General features: G+C 38.4%; 1 long non-coding RNA gene across 1 annotated transcript; it reads left to right on the forward strand.

Annotated features, from left to right (window-relative positions):
* The first annotated feature begins 269 nt into the window (after positions 1 to 269).
* Positions 270 to 8,238, forward strand: LOC311430710. The gene is made up of 2 exons (XR_014688963.1): positions 270 to 504; positions 8,011 to 8,238. It is a non-coding gene; the product is annotated as an uncharacterized lncRNA (long non-coding RNA).
* The last annotated feature ends 17,904 nt before the right edge of the window (positions 8,239 to 26,142 follow it).

Genomic DNA, 26,142 nt, shown 5'->3' on the forward strand with positions numbered 1-26,142 from the left:
TTACAGATGTTTCCCAACTGTGACAAAACAGGAGAGGCTTTGCTGTGGTGTTGTACAGACTTTGGTTCTAGCCTCACTCACTGCCTCTGAAGTGATTTTGTGCAAAGACTGTTTTCTCCTACCAAAGCTGTCAGACGTGCCACTGTTATGTGATGATTCTGAAATGCTCAGAAGTACAGGATTCACTAGGAAGTGTGGCTGAGAATTTACGACCTTTAGATTTGTAGCTTAGATAGCTTCCCAGGGTCATAGGGCATTTTCAAGGAGAGAAAAAATAATGGCTTCCACCTTCCTGCCTCCTCCCTCTACTTCAATAACCTGACTGCTGAAACTTTCTTATAGTTACAGGCTTGTCCTCTGCAGGAGGCAGTCAGGTTGGCAAGACTTCTCTGGAGACTGCTGTTTTCATTTCCTACTTCCACATGTGCGGAGGTAGCACCGTGAGGCCAAAGATGAGGGGGATTCATGTGTCTTGGAGTACATAACTGAACAGTGAAATACCAGGTAATGAAACTGGAGTACAGCTATTCTAAGAATCAAGAAAACCATGTATAATGAATGAAAAAAAAATGCAGGTATGTGCGAAACAATATTTTGCATTAAAAAACAAAACAAACAAACAAAAAAAACACAATATTTGGAGGGACTGTTACAAAGAAGTTGTGACCAATACAGAAGTTTCTGAGCCCTAGAACTTTGTTTAGGATAGTCTAAACTGTGCTTTCACAGTTAAGTTGTGGAGGTGGGAGGCTTGACTTGTCAGCCAAACTCTCAGAGTTCTGGCCTCGTGTTGGAAAAACCACTTAGGTCAACCTTGTCCTCCAGAATTCTGATGTTTGTGTGTATGAGAAAGAAAGACACACGTATAGTCCTGTTCCTGTAGTCACAAAAACTGTTTCCCCCCCCCCCCTCACTTTTTCAAAAGATGACAATACACAGAACTCCTTCTGGAATACTGCAGTTTCTAGATTGTTGATGCCTCTTAACAATCCATATTAGAAATTTTATTACTGAAGATGCAGATGAGTCCTTGTAGAAAGAAATAGTTTTTGTCTTTCAAAGTGTAACACTGCCTGTCTTTACTTAATCATCATGACGATTAATTCAGTCATATTTTACCTGCTTTGCAAATTTCAGAAGGATTAATAATAATTCATCATTTTTGAAACTCTGATATACATTTAAACATGATGCTTGACAGGTTTGCATAATATATGATTAATCAATTAGAAATTTTGTACATTTGCATGACACCACATGAATATTCTTCTGATCTTTCTCCAACACACTTGTAGACACAGGGCTCCATGCAGTAGTTGGAGAAAAGGAAATCTCTTCTTCATTCAGCTCCCACTTATGAACAGCTTCAAAAAGAAATAGCTTTGCATTCACTAATACAAGAAAAAAAAAACACAACAGTGTGTCTATCAGGAAATCTGATATGTGCTACACTTGCTAAATCCTCTTTTCAGTGAAATGGATTAAGTGACGTTATAGAAAAAACTAAGTGAAAAAGTGGGATAATAAACTGCATGCTTAAAATAGAAGGTAGGATTATGCTCTCTGCTCTGGAAAAAAAAAAAAAAAGTTCTTTGTACTGTGGAAGAAAAAGCAGTTGCATACATGCTTCAAACCTTTGTTCTGGATCTGAGTTTTTGAGTAGCTAGATGTTGTTACTGTCATGAAATTTCAATGGACAGAGGCTACACTTCATTCTTTGGAATGCAGATGAAACTTCAGCTGCCATCAGTGACATATATGACTGTATATTAGTTAGCAGGAACTGCATATGAAAACTCTTGTTTTATGAATTAGTGTTCATAATCTGCAGATGAGAAAAGATCCAAAAACTTAAAGCATTCAGAATTATTATGGAACCAAGTGTTTTTTTTTTTTTTTTAAACTTGTGATGGAGTGAACTAAAATCCATATACCAGATCTTAAAACAAAACAAAACCTCTTCTGTTGTGAATCTTATTTACCCATTTCAATTTGGCATGGATGTAGGTGCAAAAGCAAACCACTTATCTGATACTGATATCTTGTATAATAAGTCAAGATGGTTGACCAAAGACCAGCTAATGGAGAAAGGAATGTAATTTGTTGACAAATACTTCAGTTAACATGTGCAAAGTGTATGCTTATGCATGCTAGTTTAGTGGCCTCAGTGGTCAGTTAGAGGGAGAAAAGGAAATAGCTGACGCCTGTTTGTCTGATATTTTTGGCATATTTCAGAACATTAACTACATTGAAATTTGGCAAGAAATTCTGATTTTCAATGAAATAATCTATTTTGCAACATACTTTCCCCTATCTTATTATTCTTTGGCATGTAATGTACTTGGAGATTAGAAGATAAGATTAAAATATTCATTAGCCACCTAAAAACGGTTACGGCATCTGACAAAGAAGAAATCAAGTCACAGAAATCTCTTCCAGTGCAGGCTGTGAAAGGCTGGACTTGGTGCCAAATGTGGGACTGGTCAGACCTATGTTTAGAAACCCATGATAAGTTCTAAACACAGTTTGATGAAAACCTGATGCAAGTCTCTCCTTTCCCTGTCATCTGCTGACATTAAACTGTGAAGTTGCCTGTGATGTCAGCTCTGAATTATTCCCTCTTGATTGCTGACTCAAAGGCTGGATGCTAATGGAGAACTGAGATTTTTAAGGATCATCAGAGAAGGCATTAAAAATCTGAAAAATATGCATATCTGGCTAGAGTATGCTCACATGGCTTTTCTGTGCTCTGTTAACTATTCTTTAACAGTAATTTTGTAAGAGTGTTTTTTTATTTTTTAATTTTTCTTCTTTTTCATTTTCCCCCAAGGGCAGATAGGGCTGATTTCTTTTTGTTCTTGTCTTCTTGCTCTGTCCATTGAGAAGGGTTATTGGCATGAAGACAGAAATTCTTTGCCTGAATTTGAATGCTTGAGGGAAATTTCATGTGGGAAAGACACTGATCACTCTAAACTAATAAGAAAGCTTAAAATATATGCTAAAACTTATGTAGGAAACGTTGGGATATTTAAAATATTCAGATAAATAATTCAACCAAAGCTTTGAAATTTTGCTCCTAAATCAGCTCAAACAAAAATCTAGGTCACTGCAAATAGTCCTGCAGACACAAGTGCTTAGATCTAGCAATGGTCTCCACACTTTATTAATGTTTTATCTCTTTTTAATCACAGTAGGGTCCCAACAAGATCCAGGCTGGCAGTCTAGGCTTGACTTCTTTAGATAACCAAAGGGTGCCTTTGTCTCAGTCTGGTTTCCAGAATAATTCTCTTCAAAATGTGCTTCTTTTAGAACTGCTATTCTACCTTGTTACCTAGGCTTTTTCTTGTCCTGCTATTGGCTCTAAACAATCTTCCATTGTCAAGAGAGAAGTAATTTTTCTGTTCCTATTTTTTTCTGTCCTGGTTGTTTTTTCCCTATTAATAAACAAAATCAATGTGTCTGCCAGTAACTATTCAAGTGAGCAGGTCAGCATTCAGCATTCTTAATCATTACTGGGCAGCTCCAAATCTGCTCATGTTCAGCTTGCGCTTTTCAATTTTGGCATGCTTTCTTAATGCTGGAAGCATTTCACAGATATTAGCCGGTTGTACTTTCCAAGAAATCTGGTGCAGTTAAAATAGTATACTTTCCATTCAAAATAAACTTTCATCCTTTTTTCATACCCTCCCCCCCCCCCCCCCCCGTTTTTTTTTTTTTTCCTTTTTTCCTTGTTATTAAAGGAGGTGGCACTCTTTGGAAGTTCAAAGGCAGATGTGATGTAATTCTGAATGAACGGTACCTCTTTATGACTTCTGAGAGTTGCTTGGAAACTCTTGCTCACACTGTGATATGGCAGTGATAAAGGAGAAAAGATTAGAATAAAACTCAGAATGAAGAATCAGACTTTGGAGAAAAGTGGAGATCTGAATGATTGGGGGTAAAAGAAGAAACAGAGATGCAAAGAAAACTATCAAGGAAACTAGGAAACCAAATGCTGCAAGAACTATGAGAACAAAATGAAATTTAGTAAATTGTAACAGAATGAGAAAAGAGAACAGGAAAAATGGAAAAATATTCAAATACTCAAAAACAAGCAAACAAAAAACAAAACAAAACAATCCAGTACAAAACAATCAGTAATCCAATTACGTATAAAAAGTAAAGACAAAAAGTACAGAGATAAAACAGAAGTTGTCAGACTTTAGAGAGCAATGGGAGCAGGAGATGAATGGAGTGAAGTAGGAGGGAGTAAATTAAAACCAATGCACTCAGTCAGTTAAGAATTCAACTGTCTCTCTGGTATTTATAGGAAAGCATCCATAATGCTCACAGAATATACAGAATGCACTAGGGTTGTTATCTTGATACTTCTTGATACTTGCATTAGTATTGTACATCTGCTGTACAATACTAATGCAAGTATCCCCCTGTACTCGGCTCTGGTGAGGCCGCATCTCGAGTACTGTGTTCAGTTTTGGGCCCCTCGCTACAAGAAGGACATCAAGGTGCTCGAATGAGTCCAGAGAAGGGCAATGAAGCTGATGAGGGGTCTGGAGAACAGGTCCTATGAGGAGCGGCTGAGGGAGCTGGGCTTGTTCAGCCTGGAGAAAAAGAGGCTCAGGGGTGACCTTATTGCTCTCTACAGGTACCTTAAAGGAGGCTGTAGCGAGGTGGGGGTTGGTCTGTTCTCCCACATGCCTGGTGACAGGACGAGGGGGAATGGGCTAAAGTTGTGCCAGAGGAGTTTTAGGTTGGATGTTAGGGAGAACTTCTTTACCAAGAGGGTTGTTAGGCATTGGAACGGGCTTCCCAGGGAAGTGGTGGAGTCACCATCCCTGGAGGTCTTTCAAAGACGTTTAGATGTAGAGCTTAGCGATCTGGTTTAGTGGAGGATTTGTTAGTGTTAGGTCAGAGGTTGGACTCGATGATCTTGTGTTCTCTTCCAACCTTGAAATTCTGTGATTCTGTGATTCTGCTGGGCAGAGATAGTGTTAGTTTCAAAGAGAAAGAAATTGTTTGAGTCCATTACTGATCTTTAGCCTGGTGAGAAAAAAGGCTAAAAGTGGAACTTTCCATCCTCCTTTCTCCCCAGACTCTGCTTGCAAGCAAGATCCAAACCTCCCTGGTTAATGTTGGTAGAAGGAAACAAAACTTGACAAGCTTTTTTGTAAAAGCTAAATTATCCTTGTTTTCCCATTATGCAACTAACCCAAGCTGAGACCTCATTCAACATCTTGAACATTTCCAGTCCATCTCGTGACAGATTTTTCAAAAACCAAAATTAAGCTGTGATCTTTTTAGGTCATCACTGAATAAGGGCGAGGCATTTCTTGATGTTAGTCTGTGGTGGAGAAAAGCCTGTGTTACTGTTGTCACCCACCCAGCACAAATCTCAATCCTTTGCATGTTGAAACACTACCTTTGGCAATAGCACCCAACTGTGGGGCCAAGCTTCCTGGGCCAGGTTTCAGAGGCTCATTTATAGCCTCTGCAGGAGCAGGAGTGGAGTGAGGGATCCCAGGTCTTCCCACATTTGAGCTCTTTGCCTCAGTTACCAGTTACCCCACTCCAGGTTCAAACCAGCATGTGAATCAACACATGGGTATTGCTCATGGCCAGCAAACTTGAGACCACCCCTGCTCTGATTTGATGCTAGAAGGTATCCAAAGATGTTCTGCATCCCTGGAAGTTTACATTGACTCAGGAAAGCCACATATACTTTTGGCTGTGAGGTCAAACAAGACAACACCAAGACAAATCTAGAATGAGATGGCCAGACAGTGTTATCTACTGGTGAAAATCCTTTCAACCCAGGAATTGCACAAATGAAACTGAGCTTAGGGTTTCTCTGTATTTGTCAGCTGCTGCAGAGCTGAGCCTTGAAAAGATTGAGAGAGAAAGGAAAGAAAACCAATGTTCTTGACTTCTGGCAAAACTGGCTGTTTCTTAAGTATTAAATGCAATGCTTATTAAGGTCAACAGGAATATTTCAGTTAATGTCAACCACCTACAAATTAATGATGTGCTGATGGGTAAACCTTGCCTCTTCCCCTTCCACTGCTGTCAGGGCAAGCTGCCTTTAGCAGCTACTTTATTTGCTGTTTTAAAAGCCTAATAACACTGCACCAATAGGGCCAGCATCTAATGGTTATTTACATCCTAACTGTCATATATTGCTTGCAAAGACTCCAGTTTTAATAGTTACACTCTTTTTGGTATTACAGTGTAGTGGCTTTTTAATGAGATATGCACAGAGCTTTTATGAAAAGACTGACACATCATACCCGTGTTGTGTTCAAACCAGAAATACAATACCCTTTTTGAGACTTTTCAGGACTCTCTGTTGTTAGATCTTTGAAACTCATTATGTCCAGACTCTGTGTAAACAAACTCATTCTTCTAGGATTCAGCCTGGCATTTGAAGCCTTTTGAAGGAAGAAAATGGGCTAGTGTTATAGCTCAACAATTTTCAGATATATTTTAAATTTATTTTTCTGTCAACAGTATCATTTGGTGAAGTTATTGTTGTTTGTTTGGATGTTTATTATTTGCAGTTATAAATTAAGGATGCTGTTTAAATAAGGTACAATTTACAGTGTGTGTCTGAAATCCATGCTACTGTTAATATCAGTAAAGAGAGAAGTCGGCTAGTTACAACCTTAATAGTTGAAATTCAGTGGAGTCTAAACTATACGCTTGAATTCAGAGTAACCTTAGTCATCATTCACAGCAGAGCAGTGCTTTTCTTTTTGCCTTTATGGTTTAGTTTTATTGATTAGGGACAAGCATGCAGAGATTGCTCTGAATTATAAAACTGTGGATCAAATATTTTAAGAATTACAAATATTTTACCATGTGTTTACAATGAATCATCCAGAATTTCTAAACTACAGAATGCGATAATTTATTCATAAATTGGGAGAGCAAATCCAAAGATGCACACTACTACAGGAAAAAGGCCTTCCTGTAGTTATTGGCTTAAGAAAAATTGTGCTGCTGGAGAGGTGATGCACTTTACACCCGCTGATGTCTCAAACCCAACATTCTCATGTATCCATGCATCCCAGGACCAAAATGGGGCTTCCTAAAGTGAAGCATACTGGAGACCTGGAAAAATGTTTCCACAGTCAAGTCCAGTTGCAGATTTTAATATCATAGGCTAAAATTTCTAACTTTCTTGCCAAGAATGCATTTAAAGGCTGCAAAATATGCACTGAAAATCAATGCCAGATTATGGGCAGCTGCACTATTTTCAATGAAGAACAATGTTTAAGCCATCATTCATATCATAAACAAACCATGGCGGAAAATGTGTATAGCCTTTCAATGTAGTCAAAAAACTTTCCTTTGCAGTCAGCTTGTTAGCTCATAGCCAGAACATCTTGGGGGCTTCTGCACAGAAAGAGGCCTTTGGCACACAGATCAGCCTGTGCCCCAGCAAGAAAGAAAAAAGGGAGGGGAGGGGAGGGGAGGGGAGGGGAGGGGAGGGGAGGGGAGGGGAGGGGAGGGGAGGGGAGGGGAGGGGAGGGGAGGGGAGGGGAGGGGAGGGGAGGGGAGGGGAGGGGAGGGGAGGGGAGGGGAGGGGAGGGGAGGGGAGGGGAGGGGAGGGGAGGGGAGGGGAGGGGAGGGGAGGGGAGGGGAGGGGAGGGGAGGGGAGGGGAGGGGAGGGGAGGGGAGGGGAGGGGAGGGGAGGGGAGGGGAGGGGAGGGGAGGGGAGGGGAGGGGAGGGGAGGGGAGGGGAGGGGAGGGGAGGGGAGGGGAGGGGAGGGAAGGGAAGGGAAGGGAAGGGAAGGGAAGGGAAGGGAAGGGAAGGGAAGGGAAGGGAAGGGAAGGGAAGGGAAGGGAAGGGAAGGGAAGGGAAGGGAAGGGAAGGGAAGGGAAGGGAAGGGAAGGGAAGGGAAGGGAAGGGAAGGGAAGGGAAGGGAAGGGAAGGGAAGGGAAGGGAAGGGAAGGGAAGGGAAGGGAAGGGAAGGGAATTTTATTCAATTTTAATTTCTATGTTTGTTCAAGGTTTGTTCATTAAAGTTCCAGTTGAAGACATGTTGGGTTCAGTAGGTTTACTGCTCACCTCCAAGGCTGTTGGATCACACCCCTGGTCATCTTCCTGTGCAGAGCACTGCTAAAAGGCAGAAGAAGGAAAAGCAAAGGTGCTAACAGTGCTGTACAGGACACTCATGTACAGGACGCTAAAAGAGGAATACATGATCTGTACAGTATTATTAAACACTACCAAAAGCACTATTTCAATTAGAATCAGGGTCAGTTCCATGGTATTTTGAATCACACCTTCTTACCACTTGTTTCTTGATGATAAAGTCCCACATTAGATTGCTTCACAGTTCTTGCGCTGATAAATTCAACTGTGTATGTATTCAGAAATGTTTTGTGTTTGACACATGTGACAAGAGGGACCGAGTGACCAGTTTGCTTCATCACAGATATACTGAAGTCTTAAAATACAGGAAAAGATAGACAGCAGGCGTTTGTTTCCTGTTGTTGTTGTGGCAGTTTTCCGCAAGGCTGATTGTGAAACGTTGGCACAACTGACAGGGCAGAAATATTTCCATATTTTTTGCTGTGTTGGGGTAGTGTGTTTTAAGCTAACTGCTGGAGCTGTTTTTACTCATTGGAAGGCAGTATTTGCATAACTTTCCCCATCAATGTCAAAATATCACTTCAATACCGTGTGCCTGACTGGACTGTGGCCTGGAAGAGGATTGCGTGGGAGTCTCTGCTGAATTGTACCTGTTTACCCTATTAGTTATTGGTGACATAAAAGAGAAATCATGATTGTCCTGGAGAGATTACAGCTGGCAGAAGTGCTATAACATATCTGGCATAAATAAACCAATCAATAAAAAATGGTCTTTCCATGCAGATGTTAAGGCAGCTGTAGCTGATGGGATGGGATTAGACAGTACAGTCCCATGATGCTCAACACTCTGGAAGCTCAAGAATGGCTGATGTTAGAACAGTCTCTTGAGCTTTGTCACAGAGGAAATATGGGTCAGAATTCAGAATTTTGTTTAACGTATTTGTCTTTTGACTGCTAGTTTGGTTTTGGTTTTGTTTTGTTGTTTGTTTGTTTTCAGTCAGATTTCTAGGATTTTTGTCTTCAGTGAAGGAGGAAAGACTAGTTTTTAATATTTTACTCTTACCTGACAGGACTGAATGGCAATATATATATATTTTAATTCCTATAACATATGCAGGTAGTGGAACCACTAAATCAGGACTAACTCCACAGTTTCTTCTGTAGTATATAGTGTCTAGTGATTCACTCTGATGTTGATTGCCTTTGAAGGTGGGATGGAGATTGTATGGAGAAATATGGAGACTTCATTACCAAAGAACAAACCACTATGTGCAAATGAAGTTTGAGAGCAGAGAGGTTAAATGTTTTCACTTTTCTTCAGACGTCAAGGGAATGAGTTATGACTGGTCAATATGGCTATTATTAAATTAACAGTAAGCAAAATGGCAGGAATGTTTCAATGAAGGAAAACTGTCTGCATGGAGATCCCAGGAAGCCATGGTAAGAGACTAAGGCTCCTGAGTTAGCTTATCACAAGTTTCACCTCAGCTTGCATTACTAAGCCTTTGATGTGACAGCAAGCCAGGTACCTCTGAAAACTTCAGTCACTGTCTCCATATCTCCCCATCATATGATATGTGTAGGTGAAAATGACAATGAGAGTACAGTGCACTGTTGTGGAGCCCTGTGGCCTGTGGTATTGACATGCTTTTATCAACAACCCAATCTGATAAAGAAGTCCTGAAAGTCTCTGTATTATGTGAAGGAATTAATTTCTGCAGCAAAGAGATTCATGTTCTGTCTAAGTCTAAAAGCGAAGGAAGAAAAATAAATCTGAGTTTCTTCTTTGCATAGCACGTCTCCTCAGGCATCCAAATGGACAGCCAAACTTAAAGAAAACACAAGCATACTAATATATTGTTATGTCAGTTCCAAAAGGGAAAGGACATTTATTTGGAGTTGGTCTAGCCCACCGTGCTCTGAAGAATTAAAAAAGTGGAGAAGAGTTAGCTTTCTTAAACATTTTAATTGAAAATGGGAGCATAAAGAATCACATCTTTACATATGAGTTCCTTCTAGAGTCAGCTTCACTGTAGCTGCATCAGGATAGCCTCCTAGGGTCACTGAAATGACCAGGAGAGAGCTTCAAGGGCCTTTGATAAGAGTTGTGAATGATGTCTCCCTGTCTGAATGAGGAAATTCATTGAGCAAAAGTATAGCTCCTCTTGTGCTGGCAGCAGCCAGGATGAATGTATGTGAAAGTATCACCAAGAGCTGTTCTTTCATGTATTTTTTTACCTGTTACTAGTACACCTTCCTGAACTCCTTGAAACATTGGGTCATTGTATTGTCTAGAGCTCCCATCTTTGTTGTGCTTGATACAGCTACACAATGGTGGGGAACCAAGTTTTTTTTTTTTTTTTTTTTTTTCCTGTGGATACATTTTATTGAGCAATTCACAGGTAAAACACACTTGCTGGAATTTTACAGAAGCTAGTATATAAAGTGAAATCTTAGAAAGTAAGTAAACTGATGCAAGACCTGATGTTTTAGGAATTATTAATGTTTAGTTATAGCTGCTTGGGATTCCAAGTTGGACCAAACCTAATTCCAAATAGGAGGAGGAATAAGTATGGTGATAACACATACAGGAAAAAAATATTGTGTTAAATATACATACATATATATAAATATATATTTTACATGTACATGTACACATTGTTTAAGAGATAGAGATCGAGATCCTTTTAACTTATTAGACTATTTCTACTTTTTTGAATAATTATTTCCTTAAGATGCCAAGATTCACAAACCTTGACAAAGTGGCTGCCATTCTGCTTGTGAGTAACATTTTAATATAACTCTTTGATCGTGTGCATATAAATTCACAAATATATACCTATAAATCATTTTAAAAGGCCAATGTTACAAATAAATACAAAAGTCTGATATCTTCCTGGCAGTCCATGTCAGTTAAAAAAAAAAAAAAAAGACAGTTTTCTCAATGGAAAATACAAATAAATGTACGGCTGTTGAATGTGACACTTACAATAGATGCCAAGTTTTTTTCGTTCTTTAAAATAATGGAATTTAACAACCACCCACGCAAATGCTTTGTGAAAGTGCAGCAGTGCATTGGAATTTGTAGCTCTATATCAAAACATTTGAATTTATTTTGGGTGGCAATGAAAACATTTGCTTCTCATTGATTTCAGGATTTAAATGCAAACTCCACACCAAGAGCCTAAAAGAGTACTTAGTTGGAAAGCTCCTTATGTAAACAAAACAAATCTCAAGAAGCAAATCAATGAGAATAGAAAAAATGCATTTCCATTGTAAACCTGTTGAGGTAGAGTCACATTTATCAGTGTATTTGTGAAGCTTGAGTTTATGCTGTTTATGATAACCCAGCTTGATGATCTCCCAAAGAGTTGTCTGATAGCTTACCGCCAGAGTGTTAGGACAGTGTTCTCCATTTCCCACCTCTGTGGAGCAATCTGCATTTCCCCTGATCCCATCAACACAAAACATCAGATGTTACTGCCCTGCTGAATATTGCCTGGTGAATTTGTCATTCAACAATGCTCTTGGGAAGGTGTAGCCCTGACTGACTACATATCACCTGAAGCGAAACACTGCGTTACTTCGATTCTCCAATGCAACAGTCTCCCTGAGAATTTTATTTTCTTCCAAGAAAATTAGCTTCCAATTATTTCATAATTTGGACATATCTTGGGCTGTGCCAAGATAAAGGAGAGCTTGCCAGCAAACTTTGTGATTCATCTGTCTTTGCATCAGCAGTGCATGAACTTGTGTTTTTGTTTGACTAGAAGTTTTCTGGATTAAGCAAATGCAGTTTAACGGTGCCTCATATTAACAGCTCAGTGCCAGTAACTGACTCCATCTTCTAGCTTTATATCATCAGAATAAAGTACTGATATTATCATGTCACTGATCTCTTGGGAACTACACTTCTAGTATTCGGTTACCAAGGGCTTGTGATAGAAACTGATGGAAAGAGAGAACAGTTAACAAAAAGATTAAAAGTACCTACCTGAAAGTGCTGCAACTCTAGATAGAAAAGCACAAAAGTTCTGCTGGCAGCAGTACCCAGCAGTGCTTATGAAATGTCCTTTCCTATGGTGGTTGGACATCTGAACAACACTTACTGGAGGGTACCAGTTTGTATCTCACTGCAGTGAAATGGTAAAGAGTAACTTTACATAACAATCTCTGCACCCTAACCTCCTATTTGTACATTTTACAGTAAACTCACGGTATCACATTCCTAGGTAAACTTGCTACAAAATCTCATCTGAGCAGAAGCCTAGCACATTTTAAAATCTTACCCAGTAATAGCTGCTTTATCAACCCCTGAAACTTGTGATTGATTCTGAAAATTATTCAGCATTGAGTAATAATTCATGCAAATCCTCTTTTTGGCTGGGTAAAATGCAGCTCTGGTTAATAACATGATTAGCAAAAATTCTGCAAGCCCAGAGCCAGTGCTGACTGCCCCCAGCCCTGCTAACACAGCAGAGGCTTTCGGTAGGAGGAACCTACTTACCCGGTTCCTGCAGCCGGAGACATTTTCCACTGACAGACAGGCTGTTGAATACAAAAACACAGCTATTGCAGAAGCAGCTGCCCCTTTGTACCAGCTGCATTTGACTTGTTAGACCACAGAATTGACAAGTAATTAGATATTTGCTGTAGCCCTGCCCTGCTGTACCTGCAAGGGAAAGCCATCAGAGGAAAAAGTCTGCCCTGAGAAGAGCAGAGCTGTGTAGGCTGGCACTTGCTTTGGCATGCCCCTGAAAATGACGAGTAGACTTGATTCTTGCTGTGCAAACATGTCAGTGACAGCATAAAATCAGAGTAAAATATTTATTTGCTAGATTCAGTGTATGCTTGTCAGTATGAGTAAAAAAAAAAAAAAAAAAGAACTTGTAGAAACATATCTGAAAGGAGGAGACATTTTGCCTACTCCTCATTCACCTAAATATGCTGTCCTTTCATATTTGTTACTGGTTTAAAAAATATTTCCTCTCACATTTGTCAGCAAACTTTTGGACAAATCACATTTCCTCTCTTTTGTCCTTGTGGAGAGGTCAAAAATAATAACGCTTCCCAGGATAAATATATATGCACATTTTATTTCTTTGAACATTGCAGCAGATACAGTGACCACCTATGTTGGGCTGCTTGGCAATCCAGGTCTAAGAGGCTAATGAAAGTTTCACTTTTGAGAAGCCAGTCATGATAGGACCTGAGAAATGCTTAGTTCTGAACGAATGGTGCAACAGCTCATTTCAGGTATTTCATGAGGCAGAAGGAGGGCCTGTACTCTGCCTAGTCTTCAGCTCAGCTGAAGAGTGTTTTTGAAGAGTTTAGGCATCATCTTCAAATGAATATAAATTCACAGAGCTTACAGAACATGAGAAAGATGGTTCTTAACCATCTGTGCCAGCATCAAGGCACCTCTCTTTAGGACACTTGGGACACTGAGCCATGTTCAGAGTAAACACTGTTTTGGGAGAAGGTTGGTTTTTACCCTGCATTAGTTTAATGCTTCAGCAAAGAGCTACATACACATTGTATTTCCTTGGCAGGGATGGTGATGCAGGAGCAGGTTGATTAGACCAGACCATGACAGGACTGCTCAGGGTGCTGCTGCAGCAGCCTGTGAATTTTTCCTTTGATATTCACCTGTCACCATTTCAATCCATTGTGTTATGCAGATGCCAATATGGGGAAAGATACCCCGTGTTAGAGAAATGTCAAAGATTGCCACTGAACCAATCCTACACAAACTTCTAAAACTTTCCTGTAGTTTTTCAGGTTAAAAGGCAAAGTTAGCATACTCTAAACATGATAGGCTTTGGATAAAAATCAAAAGGTCAAAAAATCTCTTCCAACCTAGAAATTCTGTGATTCTGTGAAATCAAAGCTTGGAAACTCAAAATGCATTTTAAGTAGGACTTCCCACACTACTGTCACTCTCCTTTATGGTTTGAGAGCAATTTTATACTTCTAAAATGTTCCTATGGCATTGTTTCCTACCTTAAAAAAAAAAAGCAACTTAAAGTAGGGAGAAAAGCTGAAGCAGCCATAATTAAGCAACTGTAGCTTCTCAAGAATGTCTCTTTTTCTCTGAAGCCATCATACATGATTAAATTTGGAAGTCAATATTTGCTACAGTGTTTTAAGTGAGATGTTTCATAAACATCTATTAGAAATATGCTGAAAAAAAAAGTAAATAATATCATAATAACAAAACCACAACAGTGAAGGTACTACAATTACAGTATGAGTCTGACAGCCAGCCCAAAGTACTTACAGATTGTGGCCCAAATGGTCTTGACTTTTAAAAATGTATGTCAAATTTGAGCGCTCCCTTAAAACAACATGGAATAGATTAGAAGCGGTGTCTAGTGGGAATCTAGCTAACATAGACTCATGATATCAGAAACTTTGAAAATCAGGTTCCATGTCAAATTAGCCTTAAAATTCATGTCACTTTTAAGATGATCCATTTCCTATTCTGAAAGTTAAAGAAATGCTTATACTCTACAGAATGTTGGGGAAGTAATTCATTAACAGTATGATGTCTTGAAGACCTTGTACCTTCAGAAATGAGAGGAAGGAAATTTCAGCTCTGCTAAGTGGCTGCTTTGCTGGCTTGTAAGATCCAGGTAAACACAATTCAAAAACCATAATAAGCAATAACAAAGGTTGTTATTTTTTCATTTAAAAAATCATAAGTTGGAATTTTCAGAGAGGGCTATTTCTGAAAAACAGGGAGGCATGCAGTCATCACATAGTATGTGGCAGATAAATTAAACCCTTTCTCTCTCAAGGTCCCTTTTTTGTTTGTTTGTTTGTTTGTTTTGTTCTGTTCTGTTTCTAAAGAGAATTCAAAGACGGAGAAGTATTCATCAGTATAAAATTAAGTTATGGAAATTTCACAGAAAAATTATTTCTTGAAATAACATTTTTGCAACACATGGGGTTTGGTTTGGATTGGAAAAAGTGTAAAGTTACAAGAAAAAGGCTCTACTGCTTCCTTATCTGTAAATTTTCCCTTTTCAACCAATAAGCATGAAAAAAAATGCAAAAAATGAGGAAAAAGGAAAGATTAAGGCTAATTCTCCTGTTTTTTACTCTGCTCTGAGTCAGAATAGCTCAATTTACCTGTCTGGAAATATGTTTAGCTTAGAGGAGGAAAAAAAAAACATGGCCTCCTTGCTTTGAACAGGCCACATGTGCAATGACCATTTTTCAGTTTAAGCTCCTTGTCTTAATGTATTAAATCTGGTATTTCCTTTCTATCTATTATGTCATACATTAGGGAGTAATGAGAAAGACACAGACCTCACAGTCTGGCATTTCCTTTTGTTTTGAGTTCATTCAACAAGGCCTCATTTTCTTTCCATGGCTTTCCTGCCTCCTTGGCTAGCTCTGCACTGCGTTTGAAGTACAAACCATGCCTCACTTAGCACAGACCTTGGCCCGCAGTTGACAAAGCGGACACACTATGCCTGGTTCTGATGCATCCCTATTTTATTTTCACTGTTGTCACAATATTATGACAGCAGAAATCTCCCTGCAAGTGCAGGTGCCTACAGATGGACTTGAAGATTTTGGCAGGTGGTAATATGGACTGTGCTCCTGGCTTAGCCCGGCTGCAAGGTCAAACCTTGTGAGGCTGCTGGCTGATGATCAAAGAAGCTGCTCCTTGGTAGCTTGGGGCAGGGGGGAGAGAGGGGGGAAGGGGAGAGGCTGGTTATTCTTCATGCTGCCCATTTTGTAGGCTAGTCAATGAAGCATAGTCATAACCTGGGATTGGTACCTGGAATACACAACACGGCACTGGTTACCAGAACTGTAAAGAACAGATGAGAGGCAAGAGGCAGATACATGTCTTTCAGGATTAAGCAGATAGCTTTACAGGCAGATTTCTCAATGAAAATGGCTGTGCATTTAATTCTTAACAAAAATCAATATTAGTTTTGATACTAGTCCTAAATTTTGGGAAGGCTTCTGGCTGTAGATGTCAAACAGCTTCTTCTTATGACCATGTCTCCTGCCCAGCCCAGGCCTGTAGCATACTTACCCCTGCAGATTCATGCATGCAAATGCTATTGAAACTGGTGGCAGTTACTCATGAGTATCAGCAGACATAATTTGGCTTGATATATCTAAATTTACTGCCAAAAGCAGAGATGAAACAATGAATTGAAATCTCGTCTGTTCATCACACTATGGATTGGTGTGATTATGGCAAGCATTCCCAAAAGCTGGTGTTTCATGCACTCATGCTTTGTGCCTCTTGTTATTCTAAATAACCTCCACATTGATAAGACGCTAGCAGAACTGATCTTATGGTCACACAGGAACTTACAGTTACACAGATGGCTTCCCTTGCACTTTATAAATAAATGACATATAGGCTACTGTGTTCAAAAACCTGACCATTCCTAGTCATCCCAAGGAAAGATTAAGCACTGACTGATGACAGGTTTGCCTGCACCCTGCTGGCTCATCTTCCAGGCTGAAGATGTTGACGTCACCCTCCATTTGGTTAAAGTCCCACAATTTAGATGTAGAGCTTAGGGATATGGTTTAGTGGAGGACTGGTAGTGTTAGGTCAGAAGTTGGACTCGATGATCTTGAGGTCTCTTCCAACCTAGGAAATCTGTGATTCTGTGAATTGTTTTTCAATTTCAGCTTTATTTCTTACTCTAAAAATGAATAATGAAATTCCTCTCCTCTCATCTGATCTGAAAACTTCCTGGAAGGTGTCTATGCCAGCTGAGTCTCATGATAGCTTTATAACCCCCAGTCCCTGCCTGGCTGGTCTCCAAAGACATCTTTATAAAAAAGTGATGCCATATTCTGTTCCAAATGCTAACCACTCTATCTGGGAAAACCTTCTATGGCTAGAACAAATGTGGGGGAGAAGAAGAAAAGGTTGGTTTTCTCCCATGCAGATGACTTCTGAATTGCTTACCAAAAACTGACTGCAAAAACAATGTTTTTTTTTTTTTCTTTTTCTTTTCATTTTTATTTGCCACAGGCTGATTTATAAGTACTTGCTTAGAACTAGTATGATATACAAAACAGAATCTATAGTGTATTTTTTGAAAAGGAAGACATAGAGATTGAGGAAACAGGTGATAGTGAGGTTATCTTCCAAGATACAGACAACAACAACTGGGAGAAAAGAAACCTGTTACCATCTGAGGAGCAAATCCTTGTCTACACAGTCTGAAGGGCTGCTAATTTCTTTTTGAAAGGCCCCAGGGACTGGCAAGTGGCTGAAATTCACAGAAACATTTGCATGTTGTGCTATCTGCTCTGCAATTACTGGCATTTCTGAAGAACTGTCCTTCCTACTGGGGTTTTGTACAGTTTGTTGTGGTCTGTATTACATCATTTCTCTAAAGAATGGAAAAAATAGTAATAAAAAGAGAAAAAGAAAAACACTTGTGCATTTAAATTACATTTAACAACCACAAAGCAACTTAAATACCTACTTATATATACATAACAGAATCAAAGAGACAAAACCCACATTAGTTTATCTTCAAAATACTTTTTTTTTTTTTTTTTTTTTTTAGATTATTCAAAATTGCATATGCTTCTATTACTTTTTTTCCCCCCCTCAAGGCAGTTCAAATACAACTGTCTGTTGTGTAGCCCATCATCACTGCTTTGAAACATTTTTTCCCACAAAACACTTCCTGCAGGGTCTATAATGCCAACAAATGAGGACTTAAAAGCATGGATAAAGACAACATACTAGGGTAATATAAGAGCTGTTTGGGGGTAAGGTTTTTTAAGCCATCAGTCCTGAGCTCTTTAGTATTTCCTTCTCTCTTTTTACCTAGTTCAAAAGGTGTGGGGAAAAAATTGTTCCTATATTTAAATAAATAGGCTGCTCTGGCTGAGGTTTCAAAACACAAAACATCCTCTAATCTTTGCAATATTAGTTAGAATCAGTGGATGAAAACTCCCATGTAAAATCTCCTAAAAGTATTTCTGTTATTAGGACAGATGACCTGATATTATCAGAATGCCCTATCCTTACTTTTTATGTGCAGAAAGGTCAGACTGAAAATTGAGTAGAAATTGAATTGGCATAAGCTAGCTTTTTTGACCACAGATGTAAGCTGCATTCATAGGAAGCTTAGGACCTTGTTCTGCAGTGAGATGAATGGGGGGCAAAGAGCTGTCTAACAGTTCTTGTTTAAACCTGGAATTATTTTTTCCTAGTTTATACTTGCTACTGCAAATTGTTTAACAACTGTGGAGTCTTGGGCAAATTTAAGAAAATGATCAACAAGAAAGTGCTATAAGAATTTCAGCTCAAGCATTTTACATTTTGTAGCCTTGAAGTGGTTGTATGTTGTTGTTGTTATTATTATTATTAACTAATGTTTATACACAAACCTTTTCAACTTCACAGACAGGTTCCTATTTATGCTTAAGGTGTGTTGGATATCACTGCACAGTCAAATTGCTGGGTCAACCTAATATCAGAATATTGTAATAACATGTCACTGACTGAACAACAGAAGATACATATTTAATCACTAATATATATCATTGAGGATGTTTTATGTACTGTCATGGCTTTTTAAGTAAAATAACTCATCACAAAATGTATGTTAGGAGCAGGATTTTGAGGTGAAACCACACACACACACACACACACACAAAAAAAAAAAAGTAAAAAAAAAAAAAAAAAAAAAAGTGTGGCAGCCTGAGTTCTACAACTTGCTTTTGGAAGCAATAGGAAATTGGAGGTGTAGAAAGCAAATCTTGCAGAAGGATGTGCTGTAAACAGCAGTCTGCCAACAAGGGAGAGCAAGGTGGCACAAAAAGTATCTTTCCATTTTTGTTGTTTTCATCTGAGAGAGATTGTAACTACAATAGAAAGAACCGTATACACTTTGGGATACTATCAAGACTTTTCAAAGATTTTTGAAAAATTAGTGAGAGGGATGCTAATCCTGGAACAGAGATGGAAAGAGCACTTCCCGGCATTGCTGCCTCAGTGCTGACAACAGCAGAGCAGGGAGGTGAACATGAGCCAATTGCTCCAGTCAGTGTTCCCTCCCCAGTCTATATGAATTACTATTAATAAAACATGAAATGCCTTCAAGAATAGTATAGCCAAGAGCCTAGTGTCAACTTGAAGCTTGTTCATTCTCAAAAAAAGAGCTGATTTAGAAGAAATGGCATTTTCCAGCATGAACTCACTTTACAGAAGACCTCTCAGACAGTTTTATTTTAAACAGCCTATGAAAATGAAACATGAAGTGATCTTAACAGAAGAATCAAAGTTTTTTTCAAAGTCAACTTCAGTGGGTCTAATTCCACTGATATCCACAAATTTCAGGGTAGATCTATGAAACTGATGTTTTACGGTTGCAACCTGTAAAAAACGTAGAAAAAAATATGTGGATCTCCTTTTCTCTTATACTGATGTTTTCCTTTAGGCACATAATTTATATTTGTCTCTTGTTTTCTTTGTTCCTTTTTTCTTTTCTTTTCTTTTTTTTTTTTTTCTTCCTACTTTGAATCTATTATTTTTATCTGCAAAATAATCTTATTTTTTATTGAAGACCTTCTGTTACTCCATTTATGCAGTTCTTACTTCAGTAACAGATTTCATCACTTGCAACAAATAATATAGGATATATATTTATTTATGTATGCCTTGGCAATGCTCTCTTTCAGCAGACACTGCAAGGGTGGGGCACAAAGGTATACATTTGCTTCTTCTTGGCCTTAACCAGTAGTTGGCCTTTAGATCTTCAATTCTCTGCCAATGCTGTACCTTCATTTCCTGCTCCATTGTCTGCGTCCTCTTACCTATCATCACAGTGAATACTGCTGACTTTGTGATTAAAACCTGACAGACACAAGCAAAGGCATGTTGTTAAATTTATCTACATCCGGAAGTGACAGGGAGCATAGAGTCACAACCAGAAATGAAGGCCTCCCCAAAGAATGAACTCACACAGCTGGTCTGAGCTTGATCATGCTCAGAGATCAAAAAGAGATGAAGAAGCCGCCTATTGGCATAAGCATAGCATCGAGGGAGAAGGGGCAGCACAGGGCTGGAGCAAGTTATATGTGGAGACAAGTTATAGTAGGTGTTCAGAAACAAGCTAAGATTTCAATCTTAACAAAAGTGGTTTTGAAAGTGATCTGGAATCCTGTAACTTACATTGACTCTTGCTTTTTTGTCATCTGGATACTTCTCAGCTGTCAGATATAATCTAATTTCTCCTTAGGAGACAGATTCTATTTCATCAAAACTAGCAAACCTCTTCTGTGATTTTTACACAATGCAAAATACTATAAAATGATGTCAGCTGAACTATTACTGCAAAGTTGGGGAACCTATACAGAAGTAAAGTCAGCTGGTTTCTTTTATTACATGAACTTCTTAGTTTTACTTGTGAATTCCAGTCCCAAAAGAGCCAAATCTTAATCTCAGCTATAACAATATAATTCCCATGAAGTCGTTGGTAGTAGCTTAATTTGAGCCCCAGGTTCATTTTGTTAGAAAAGTAGTTTTCACATTTATGATTTACATGGTTTTCTCACTTAAATATCTTCCTTATGGAGGCATTAGGTCTGTGGCTTGTGTTGCACTTCAAAGAAGAGTAATATAGGAATGACTCTGTCTTCCACTGCCTCCAAAAATGGAAAAAGAGTGTGAAGACACCAAGATACTTCTTCACAGTCAATTATAAAACATGTGCTTAGCAAGTTTGGACTTGCATGCTTTGTGTTGTAAAACCTGATAATGTGCTAAAAATGTGTGGGAGTGTGCTTTTTCTGTCAGTCTCTATATATGTTTGGGGCGAGGGGTGCTGATGGTGGGATAGGGGTAGAGGCAGGGAAGCTTGCTCCCACATACTTGTCTTTACAGTTCTCCAAGGATATGTATGGAGCTGATGAAGTACCAAAACTGTATGGAACAAGTGAGACTGCTTATAACAGATCTGGCAGGAAAGGTGTTGGAAACGTTGATTTTTTTTTCTTCCCCTGTAGTTGCATAGGACCCCCATGCATTTCATTTAGCTAGAAATTATGTATGTTGGATGTATGCAAAACATGAATAAAACTACATTTTCTGTGTGCAGATTCTGACCATAATAGTGCTAAAATACACAGGTAGTATCTTCACTCCTCCGCATTCATATGGAGAGATCAGTCTGTTGGTCTTAGTGCTTGCCTAGCACCAAAGACTGCAAGGCCTGGGACATGGCGAGTGTCTCAAGATGACAACCATCTCCTTCTGCTCTTCTCACAGGCCCTCATGGCATCCTTTCAATGCTAAATGCACTCCCTGGGGAACTAAGCGGAGTTTTTGCTTCCCCTTTCTGTTTTGTCAGTTGAAGAGACAAAACAGAACTGAGCTACATTTCCCAGCTCTCTGCAGAGTGCTCAATGTATTAAGGATGGAAAATCTGTTTTGTGAAAGGCCATTGGATATCAATGTTTCTGTTTGGTTCCACTTGGAACAAATACTCCAAAATTCCTCATGTGGTGGGGGAAGGGGAAGCCAAACAAATAAAAGATAGTTTCCATTACAATGTACAATATGGGTAATTACCTTTACCTCCTACTTAGGCAAAAAGGCATTTAATGTCAAACATTTCATTCTGTAACTAAAACGCAATCATTTTGATATTTGTCAGGGCCCATTTCTGTTTCAGTGAAAGAAATTATGGTTGGAGTGGTCATGATTACAGGAAGCATTTGTGTTCGGATGCCAAACGGCTCCATCAAAGCCTTCACCATGAGCACTGGTTATATCACTTGGTAGTCTTGCTTCTGCCCTAGGCAAGAGAGAACAGACTGGCTCAGCAACAATGAAAGGGTGCAAAAACCCATAAAGCTCTTTCAGAGTCAGTATAGCAGCATGCACTGGGTGGGGCACTGGAAAGAGCATATACCCGCTGCTCTTCACACAAATTATCAAAGAGCCTCCCCATAAGGAGAAAGAGACAGAGACCTGCCTCTGCTCTGCTCTGTTTGAAGTATTATAATTAGAGATGATTTGCTACAAGAAGGTAAGTGTTCTGAATCTAGTTTAAAATTGGATTAGCATACTCCCCGTGGAAACTAGAAAGGGATTTTATGACATAATATTAAAAATCCTTCTCAGGTCTTCTCTGTGAGTGACACCAACCATTACTCAAAGGCTCTCGCCAGTCCAAATCAATTTTACTATTTTTATCCATAATTTCTAGAACTACAATAAAGACATGAAAAATGCTTATTTCCTAAGATGAACTGGAATAGCTCCTAGAGGATTTAATTGGTGATAACTTATGCTGCAAATGCATGCTTGAAACAGTGTTTATAAATATCCCACTTCATGGAAAAAAAGTTATGAGTGGTGATAGAAATCTGTCTGGCAGAAAATAGCATGTTATCTGCCAGCAAGAACAGATTCCCAGTACAATGCAATGCAGTCCCAGCTGCGTTAAAAAGCCATATATTAAGGATAATTAAAATATTATAAATCACCACTCAGAATGGTTTACTCCAGAAGTAGTCTTCTGAGTCAACTGCTACTGAAGCTTGGTAGGAAACTACAAGGCCAAAATAAAAGGTTGAAATCAGAGAAAAGAGTCCAAATAGTTACTTCTGAGAAGAATTCACTTCTTTAAGCTTATTTCTTAAGAGCACTGATTCTTTCCACTAATGAAAGGACAAAGTCAATGCTTGGGGGTGAATAATGTCATCAAAAGAGCATTTCCAGCCAATTCATGAGCAGTCTAACAAGACTAGTATAAAAATCTTAGTCTTCTCACACATTCAAAACCTATCCAGAAAGTCTGCTTACCTATAGTAAGGTCAGTGTAGTGCTACTGATTTCCTCCAAGGAGCACGCTCCACAGTATATCCAAGTTACTTACTTTTATTTTATATACATTATATATATATATGTATATATATATATAAAATACATATTTTATAATGTAAATATGTATGCATATTTAAATATGTATGCATATTTACCAATAAAAGGGCAGTTAGCACTAACTGAAACATATTCTCAACGTCTGTCAATAGCTGTTAACAAGACTTAACTATAACTGAACACTGAAAGGGGAAGAAAAAATATCTCATAGCAAGCAACACTTTTGCAGGACACTTAATATACAATATTATGCACTATAAACTACAATCGAAAAGAAAAAAAATCAGCTTCATGACATATACCCCATCTGGGTCATGGGCAACTTGACAGTGTTTTTGCCTTGAGCCATGGCTATGTCAGCTTTAATGTGACATTTAATATATTTAACCATAAACATATGACACATCCTTAGAAATCCTTATTGTCTAAAAGCCTATTTTTACATGCATAATTGCCAACAACAGTAAGTAAAATTCAGCACGAAGTGACATTTTGTAAGACCTTATCAGTTTTGTCCTGTGGCATTAGTCTAGCATATGCTATAGAGCACAAGCCACATCCTGGATACTTTTTTTTTTTTTTTTTTTTTAATCCTGCACATTGACATTATATTTAAGATTCAATGCTAATAGTAACAAGAAATATGAACTTTACATAGAACTGAGCTGTCTGCTTGTGTTTTCAAGACCTTTGGGCAGCAATGTAAAATCCCTGTAACTGACTGCAGTAATTTATGACAAGGACCAGGACAACTTACCTTGGAAGGTGTCAGTAACTGCATCCAATGTTATTGCCCAGTGCATAGAAGTACCTGAGTAGCACATCTGGTGATGCTTAAATCTCTGGTGCTCTGTAATCAACAGCTTGGTGTGAGGCACCTCTTAAGTTGATTAATTCTTTACACCTGGAGACTCTATTAGCTTCTCTGAAGAGAATGGAAGATACTTCTTTTCCAGTTTATAATGACATTGCTTCTAAATTTAGAGCACAACATGAATCTTCCAGGGTATCAAGATTCACACCTAGTTGATAAAAGATGCAATTGTTATGTGTTTGCCAAAACTCAGCTAAATTAATGTTCAAAAATAAGGAAAGAGACTATGAAATTGAATAGGAGATACATTTTAGTTCTGGCTTTTATCTGATTTTTTAAGCACTTATTTGCAACTCTCAGAAGCTGTTAGGATTGAACCGCTTGAAATTTGTCAGCTCTGTGACTGAGGTTATGCAGGTCTTTTACGAAGACTGATAATTTTGGAAGCAGTCAGAAAGTACAAAGACATATTTCAACAAGGTGAACTGGAATTCAGGACTTGGTGAAGGAAGAGGAATAGTGCCCTCCTCAATTTCTTGCTAAGATGAGCTGTTTCATTATTGGAATGACAGATGTTTATGCCAGCAAAGGCTACTTCTTTTTAATCAAAAACATACTTGGTCATATAATTTGAGCGTTACATAAATAACAAAAGTTTATGGGCGGACGAGTCTATGTATGCCTTTATAGGGGGAAGTTACTTAGTGTACATCTATGACAGATGCTATTGCAATGTATGCCCGTCTTTTGCTATGATACAGACATAGATAAATGGATAGCAAGAAAAAAATCACTCTTGCCATCTTTATGTCCGTGGTATTGTCTGTAGTAAAAATGAAGTGCTACTGCAGTATTTATTGTCACAAAACTTATAAATCTTGCCTGTATCTCTGTGAGAGAAGAGCAGAATGTTGCACATTGTAATAGCAGAAGCAGGTGGTGACAGTGCTAACACACTCACATTTTTAAGATTTTCTCTGTCTGTGCTTTGTGTGGTTTGGAGCTTCTTCATCTTACTATAAATTCATTGCTTGAAATACCTTACACAGGTGAATTCACAAACAATTATTTATGTTGTCCTGCCCAAACTGCATCTGTTGTTGCAGAAACTTATTTTTATTTTTAGTGACTAGAAGCTTTGTAGCATTTCTTCCCCCTGTAAATTAAGGGAATTTAGCATCAATGGCCAGCTGATGATCACTTTATTCCCAGACTGGTTTGCTCTTTGCTGTTTGTCCTCTTCATTTTGGCCGTGTCTCACAAGTCTAGCTTTGCAAAGAAGACAGCAGAAGCTATATTTATTACTTATTTATAGTTTTTTTAAACTAGTATCTGCATTCTGCATTCACCTTGAACTTGTGTTTAGAGATCTTTGGAGAAAACGCCATGTGCATGTTTTGAAAAAAAAAAAAAAATTAGCCTGACCAACTGCTAAGCTTTTTGAAGGAGCAAAGGTGAAATGCTGCAAAAAGGCCATAGAAGAGGCCAGGTTAGATGATAATAATGGTACAGTGTCAGCTGATGAAAAGATTTTTTGGTAAAATAAAGAGAAGAATATTTCATTAAGTAACTATATTTCCTTTTCTACTCTTAAACTAGATGATGGAATAACTGTGTTACACTTCAAGGTTGCAATCATATCAGTACTGTATAAATACTATTGCTCAAAAAGTACCTGGCACGTTTTACAGTACTGAAGTGATTGTGCTCTGAAGTTTGCTCTACCTTCTTGACCCACTGATGAAGTGTATAGTTAAGTTTTGAATAATATAAAACTAGAAATTTCTCAGCCACAGCTTTGTGCTAAAATTGGTTTTAACTAAAAAGAACTAAGACTTCTTATATGGTGTGATGTCTTCATCATGTTTGTGTTAAGAGAAGCAAGTATGGAAAATGAGACTATCTAATCTAACTGAACCAAAACAAAGCAGACTTTAATCTTTTTCAGAAGAATTTACATGTTTCCAAACTACCTAAAAATTAAGTTCTAGAAACTGATTTTATTTTTTATTTGTTTAGTTACATGATATTTATTACCTACAAATATGATAACTGATACATGACTTAATAACACTTAATAATACTTATATGCTGGGAACATGGGAACAGTTATTTTCTAGAGTAAATAATACTGTTATTAGTAACAATAGTCTCCCATGCTACAATAGTAGGATTAATGCTATAAATTATTTCTGTTTTCTTCTTTGTTATTTTCTGGATGTTTCTTTGTGAAAGGTTTCTGTTGTCATCTAGGATCCTAGGAGGACAGCAGGTGCTCAGGAGCACAGTTAACCACTGGACTGACTAACAACTGGAGTCTGGGATGCATTGCTCCTA

This window comes from Aythya ferina (genome assembly GCF_964211825.1).
Source record: "Aythya ferina genome assembly, chromosome: 2".
In the NCBI taxonomy this organism is placed as follows: Eukaryota; Metazoa; Chordata; class Aves; order Anseriformes; family Anatidae; genus Aythya; species Aythya ferina.